The sequence below is a fragment of the Papaver somniferum genome, chromosome 5 (assembly GCF_003573695.1).
Source record: "Papaver somniferum cultivar HN1 chromosome 5, ASM357369v1, whole genome shotgun sequence".
NCBI classification, from domain to species: domain Eukaryota; kingdom Viridiplantae; phylum Streptophyta; class Magnoliopsida; order Ranunculales; family Papaveraceae; genus Papaver; species Papaver somniferum.
Genome location: NC_039362.1, coordinates 84412859 through 84419846, shown reverse-complemented (window position 1 = coordinate 84419846; position 6988 = coordinate 84412859). Strand labels below are relative to the sequence as shown.

The following is a 6988-nucleotide window of genomic DNA, read 5'->3' as shown; positions in this document are numbered from 1 at the left end:
TTTTTCCATGACTCTGTTTTGGTCTAACACGATGGAAACTCCTTCTTTCTCGAATCTGGCCGCCATACATTCCCTTTTTAGACGAAACAGGGTTATACTAATCCATAACGCGAGAAAATTCCGACCAAATCTCTTCCACTACCGAATCAGGATACCCGTGAAACTCCACACCTCTGTTTCCTTTTCCCGGCTTATCTAGCCAAATTCGATCGATCAAAACGAACATTCCAAGCCTGTTACGCTCTAGGAAGTCCATCCCCATGAAAATCAGCGCTTTAATCTCTCTAAAACTCGCTTGAATCTCAAACCCTAAATCTGTTCACTTTTGCCAAATATTCCCGCCAAAATGAATTCGAATTTTGGGGAAGAAGCTGGTTGCCCCCTATCCAGAGTAGGGGGTGCCGATAGTAGGTGACTTGGGTGCTGTGGACAAATGTGGGTGTTGAGGATAAATTTGGGATATACATAGCCTGGGTGCTCCTTAGACAATTCTGGGGTCCGTTTAGCAACTGTCCTCCGAGGTTCCCCGCGCAACTTTTCGAGCCGATTTTTCCAAAAATGTTTATTGGCCAAAAATACCTACACACACATAAAACACCCTAATAAATACAAAAATGAGCACTATCAATATATAGAACCGAGACAAATAAGACACAAAATTGTGTCTATCAAATACCCCAAACCTATTATTTGCTAGTCCTCGAGCAAAGATAAAATTGAAAAATAAAATCCTAACTCACTGACGCAGGCATCGTCGATTGCATTTAGCGTATGCAATAAGCCTTTAAACCCCTAGGTGGCCCTAGTGGCCGAGTTATAGTCTCGGGAGGGATTACCAGAGGTATACCCACAAAACCTTTATACTCGAGACCCTAGATATCTACGCAGAACCTTGGAAAGCACTAAAGAATCTCCTTGGTTAGCATACTAATTGACTACAGGAAGAAATACCCTGATGCGAAATTCCAATTTTTGTACACGAGTTTGCACTCAAGCATATTAAAATTCATATAAAGTGACAGAGCTCTACTCAGATACTTGCACTATGGACATCAATATTCGAGTCAAACCACATGGATAGATTAAGAGATGGATATAGAAAAACGTAGATGGTTTTGATGTTTACTAAGTGAACGGCGTTTCCCATATCTGTCTGAAGGCCTCCGCCAAAATGAACCTATCCTAATGGATTGAGATACTAGTCTGACTAATATCAACACAACTGGCATATACAAGGGAACCAGTGATTGATAATCCTAACTCTAGGTCAACACAGCTGGCATATACAAGGGTACCAGTGGTCGACTTTATTGAATTTATTCCTTTTGGTCAAATGGTCTGGTCTCAATTTTTTATCTCTTTTTTTTTTCACTTTTTTTTTCTTTTTTTTTTTCATGGTATCTCAATCACTCTAATTCACCCTAGCATTGGTAACAACTTGAATCGTGAGCCCCACCTAATCACTTAGAGTAACATAGTTTAAAAACAAAATAAAAAAAATAGAAGTGAAAAGGACTCAACGAGATATGGTGAAACTATCATGTTATTTCTAACACCTGAGCTCTGTGCTTTTATGAATAGACTCTTCTAGATGTTTCCATCTAATCAGATTGGTTCCTCAACTCCTACAACCAAAATGCTTCCATCCACTTAGGTTGGTTAGTGCTATCCTTAATATGCATAAATTTCTAGGCTCTGGAGTTTATTTAAAACAAAAAGTTTCTACCCCACCCCCAAACTTAAATCTAACATTGTCCTCAATGTTTCGAATGAAAGAACAGTACCAAAAATATAAGTAACATGAGGAAATAGTAAAGAGAGAGTTCGGAAAGATAGTACCTGGGTGAAGTGAAACCAAAAACTGACAAAAATATTATACAACATACAAATCGCCTCGATGGTCAATCAAGGGTAAACAGGGTCCTCCAGAGGGACCTCCTCAACATCACCTGTAGGAAAAGGCTCTAAAAAGGGCTTCAATCTATTACCGTTAACCTTTGAAGAACTAGTACCATCTGATGTTTCAATCTCAATAGAGCCATGAGGAAAAACAGTACGGACCACAAAAGGACCGGTCCACCGAGAGCGCAGTTTCCCGGGGAATAGATGCAAACGAGTGTCATACAGAAGAACTTTTTGACCTGGAGAAAATGACTTCCGTATAATATGCTTATCATGCACAAGTTTCATTTTTTTTCTTATACTCCTCAGCACTATCGTATGCATCTCTACGAATCTCGTCCAACTCATTGAGCTGGAGCTTTCTGTGAGCTCCTGCCTTGTCAAGTGAAAAGTTTAACTGCTTAATAGCCCAATAGGCTCTATGCTCTAACTCAACAGGCAAGTGACATGCCTTGCCAAATACTAAACGGTAGGGTGACATTCCAATGGGTGTCTTAAACGCGTACGGTAAGCCCATAAGGCATCAGTAGCCTCGACGACCAATCTTTCCTATTAGGATTAACTGTTTTCTCTAAAATACGCTTAATTTCCCTATTGGAAACCTCTACCTGACCACTAGTCTGTGGGTGATACGGGGTAGCTACTTTGTGGGTAATACCATATTGTTTCATTAAGAGCAAACGGTCTATTACAAAAGTGTGAACCCCCATCACTAATTATAGCTCGCGTGTACCAAAACGTGTAAGTATATTCTCTTTCAAAAACTTAATTACGACCCTATGGTCATTTGTTTTACACGGAACCGCCTCAACCCACTTAGACACATAGTCTACAGCGACAAGTATGTAAAGATAACCTAAAGAATTAGGAAATGGACCCATAAAATCAATGCCCCACACATCAAAGACCTCAATCACTAAAATAGGGTTCAAAGGCATCATATTTCTACGGGAAATGGTTCCTAACCTCTGGCAACGATCACAAGAAACACAGTGACTATGGGAGTCTTTAAACAGTGAAGGCCAGTAAAATCCACACTGCAATATCTTAGCAGCAGTCTTCTTAGCACTAAAATGACCCCCACAAGCATGTTCATGACAAAAGGAGAGAATACTGGACTGGTCACTCTCAGGTACACATCTCCTAATAATCTGGTCGGGACAATACTTAAACAAATAAGGATCGTCCCAAAAGAAATGCTTAACCTCGGCTAAAAACCTAGATCTTGTTTACCCCAATGTTGAGGGGTACGGCCAGTAACAAGATAATTCACTATATTTGCATACCAAGGTGATTGGGAAACAGAGAACAATTGTTCGTCAGGAAAGCTATCCCTTATAGGAAGGGCATCACTAGGGGAACTAACAACTAACCTGGATAAGTGGTCTGCTACTACATTTTCAGCACCCTTTTTGTCTCTAATGTCTGGAGAAAATTCTTGTAACAATAGGATCCACCTAATCAATCTAGGTTTGGTGTCCTTCTTAGACAAAAGGTATTTCAAAGCAGCATGATCGGTATAGATTACGATCTTAGAACCTAATAGGTAGGATCTAAACTTATCCAAGGCAAACACGATGGCTAGCAGTTCCTTCTCGGTAGTTGTATAGTTCAATTGGGCATCATTCAGAGTTTTGCTAGCATAGTAAATCACATGAAGTAATTTGTCTACTCGTTGACCTAACACAACGCCTATAGCATAATCTGAAGCATCACACATAATCTCAAAGGGTAGGTTCCAGTTGGGTGCCTGGACTATGGGAGCGGTAGTGAGTAAATTTTTAAGCTTCTCAAAAGCCTCTAAACAAGCATCATCAAAGACAAACTTAACATCTTTTGCAAGCAAATGCAAAGAGGTCTAGAAATCAAGCTAAAATCCTTAATGAATCGACGGTAAAAACCTGCATGCCCTAGGAATGACCTAATGTCTTTTACGGTTTTTGGGACCTGTAAAGTCTTAATAAGGTCAACTTTGGCTTTGTCTACCTCTATACCCTTTGAAGAAATGATGTGCCCTAAAACAATTCCTGATTTAACCATGAAATGGCATTTTTCCCAATTAAGCACTAAATTCTTTTCCTTACACCTAGTCAACACTAATGTCAAATGATGCAAGCACTCATCAAAAGATGAACCAAACACTGAAAAATCATCCATAAAGACCTCTAAAAACCGTTCTACCATATCAGAAAATATGCTCATCATACAACGCTGAAAAGTCGCAGGGGCATTACACAGCCCGAAAGGCATGCGTCTATACGCGAATGTACCAAAGGGACAGGTAAAAGTGGTTTTCTCTTGGTCTTCTGGGGCAATAACGATCTGATTATATCGGAAAAGCCATCTAAAAAGCAATAGAAACTATATCCAGCTAATCTCTCTAGCATTTGGTCGATAAAAGGAAGGGGAAAGTGATCCTTCCTTGTGACCTTGTTCAATTTCCTATAGTCGATACAGACACGCCATCCCGTGGTCACTCGGGTTGGGATTAACTCATTATCCTCATTCTGGACTACAGTGATACCTGATTTCTTGGGAACAACCTGAACGGGGCTGACCCACTTACTGTCTGAAATTGGGTAGATAATACCCGCATCTAACAACTTAAGCACCTCTTTTCGAACTACTTCTTTCATGTTAGGGTTCAGTCGACGTTGCATCTCCCTAGACGGTTTGGAGTCTTCCTCTAAATGAATCTGATGCATACAAACGGTAGGACTAATACCCTTAATGTCTGCTATAGACCACCCTAAAGCTTCCTTATTATCTTGAAGTACTTTTACTAGCCTACTTTCCTGATCACTATCCAAGTCGGCAGCAATAATCACAGGTAAAGTCTCAGATGGGCCTAAGAACACATACTTCAGGTTATCTGGTAGTGGTTTGAGGTCCAACTTAGGGGGCTCTTCTAAGGAAGGAACTGAGGTAGTCTCAGAAGCTGGTAATGGTTCGAACCTAGCTTTCCATCTATCAGTGTCTAACACAGGGGTAGAATCTAATAGAGCATTCACTTGTTCAATGGTACTATCATCGTCAAAATCTAAACCAAAATGGGATAGACAACTCTCTAATGGGTCTTCAGACAATGTTTGGTAATGACTCCTGAACTAAGGATTCTATCATATTCACCTCTTTAACACATGTGTCATCTAGCTCATAAGGTAGCTTACTGACATTAAAAATGTTCATTTCGATAGTCATATTACCAAAGGATAAATTCATCACACCATTTCGACAGTTTATGATCGCATTAGACGTAGCTAAGAATGGGCGACCTAAAATCACAGGTATCTGGTTCTCTGGGTCAGGGACAGGTTGGGTATCTAGGACCACGAAATCCACTGGATAAATAAACTTGTCGACCTCAATAAGAACATCCTCGATAACACCTCGAGGAATTTTGACAGACCTATCAGCTAACTGCAGTGTTATCTGAGTAGGTTTCATTTCACCAAGTCCTAGCTGTAAGTACACATGGTACGGCAGTAAGTTCACACTGGCTCCTAAGTCAAGTAAATTTTTCTACCCGGTGTTTACCTATTGTACAAGCAATGGTTGGGGAACCTGGGTCTTTGTACTTTGGAGTGGTAGTGTTCTGAATGATTGAACTTACATGACTAGCTAAAAAGCTTTCTTATGGACGCTAAGTTTTCGCTTTCGCGTACACATATCCTTAGGAACTTGGCATAAGCAGGAATTTGCCTAATTGCATCTAATAAAGGAAGGTTTATGGTAACTTGCTTAAAAACCTCCAATATGTCATTAAAGTTCGATTCCTTCTTTGTTGATGCTAATAGCTGGGGAAATGGGGCTCTAGGCACAGAATCAGACCTCTCGGAACCGAATTGGCATCATCGGAAATTTTATCAGTCCCCTCAGTTAGTGGTCCTGAGGGATGAGATCCTGAGGGGTGAACTACAGTATGTTCACTATCGGGCATGGTTACCTGATTGTCTACTACTCTACCACTCCTAAGGGTTCTAATAGCATTCAATTGATTCGATGGTTTTGCACCTACTTCATGAACTCCTCTAGGGTTGGGGTAGTCTGACTAGGGAGCCTTCCGTTATCTCTCTCACTTAAGGTCTTAGCTATTTGGCCGACTTGAAGTTCTAGCTTAGCAAGGCTCTGAGCATTAGTTTGAAAGTTCTGCTTGGTTTCCTGTTGAAAACTAATTTGGCTCTGTGCTAACATATCCTGAGTTTTTGCTAACATCTTAATAGATTCCTCTAAGCTAGTCGTTTTTTGTTTTCTGGGCCTGATGAATTCTTAGTGTAACCAAAACCTGGGGGAGCATTAGAATTACTAAACTGACCTTGACTCTGGCCCTTAGACCATGAAAGGTTCGGATGGTTTCTCCAACCAGGATTATAGGTTTCTGAATATGGGTCAAACTTCTGACGGTTATCATACCTAGTGTTATTATAGAGAGCATTGGCTTGCTCTTCATTATTCTGGCCTTCCCAAAAAGGCTCCAATCTACCACTAGTGTGACCCACTTCTAAAGCTTCTAACCTTTTCGCTATAGCAGCAATTTTGGCATCTGATTCAAAGCTTCCTTCTACCCTATTAACGTTTCCTCTGCCTAGAAGAATTGTTTTCTGGGGTACCCTATTGCTTTCCCATTGTTGGGTCTTTTCGGCGATTTCATGCAAATATGTCATCGCATCATCAACTGTTTGGTTTTCAAACCCACCTGTACACATGGACTCTACTGTAGTTGTGGTGGGATAATCTAAACCCTCATAAAGGATCTGAACTAACCTAACCTTTTCTAAACCATGATGAGGACATTGGGCTAATAAATCATTGAACCTTTCCAAATACCTATACAAAGATTCTCCCTCCTGTTGTGTAAACGTGCAGATTTGCGTCCTAATAGACGAGGTTTTTGCCTAGGGAAAAACTTGTTCAAAAAGGCAGATGTAAGTTGTTCATAGGTTTCAATTGATTCGGAAGCCAAACTATACAGCCACGACTTGGCTTTATCTTTTAAGGAAAAGGGGAATAACCTGAGTTTTAAAGCATCATCATCAAGGTTTCTAATTTTCAGGGACTACAAATTTCCTCGAAATCCCTAACATGG

General features: G+C 40.4%; 1 pseudogene; it reads left to right on the top strand.

The window, feature by feature from the left end:
* Positions 1-6678: 6678 nt before the first annotated feature.
* LOC113284819 lies at positions 6679-6778 on the top strand (annotated as a pseudogene).
* The last annotated feature ends 210 nt before the right edge of the window (positions 6779-6988 follow it).